Source organism: Eimeria mitis, genomic scaffold (genome assembly GCF_000499745.2).
Source record: "Eimeria mitis Houghton genomic scaffold, Emh_scaff1021, whole genome shotgun sequence".
NCBI lineage: Eukaryota > Apicomplexa > Conoidasida > Eucoccidiorida > Eimeriidae > Eimeria > Eimeria mitis.
The window spans coordinates 9,021-9,268 of NW_013567135.1; the positions used below are offsets into that span (position 1 = coordinate 9,021).

At 56.0% G+C, this 248-nt stretch overlaps 1 protein-coding gene across 1 annotated transcript in view; it reads left to right on the forward strand.

Moving 5' to 3' along the window:
- The window catches only part of EMH_0027710 (protein kinase (incomplete catalytic triad), putative), a gene marked incomplete at both ends in the record, with an annotated part of 13,546 nt that overhangs the window by 7,352 nt on the left and 5,946 nt on the right, over positions 1-248 (forward strand). The gene's annotated exons all lie outside the window — the stretch shown is intronic.

A 248-nucleotide genomic window follows, 5' to 3' on the forward strand; every position in this document is an offset into this window, starting at 1 on the left:
TGCAGCTAGCCACGGATAGCTGCAGCTAGCTGCAGCTAGCTGCAGCTAGCTGCAGCTAGCCACATAGCCACAGCTAGCCACGGGTAGCTGCAGCTAGATGCAGCTAGCTGTGGCGGGCTGTAGCTGGCCGTGTAGCTAGCTGCAGCTAGCTGTAGCTAGCTACAGATCCAGATAGCCACAGATAGCTACAGATAGACACAGCTAGCTACAGATAGCCACAGCTAGCTACAGCTAGCTACAGACGGCTG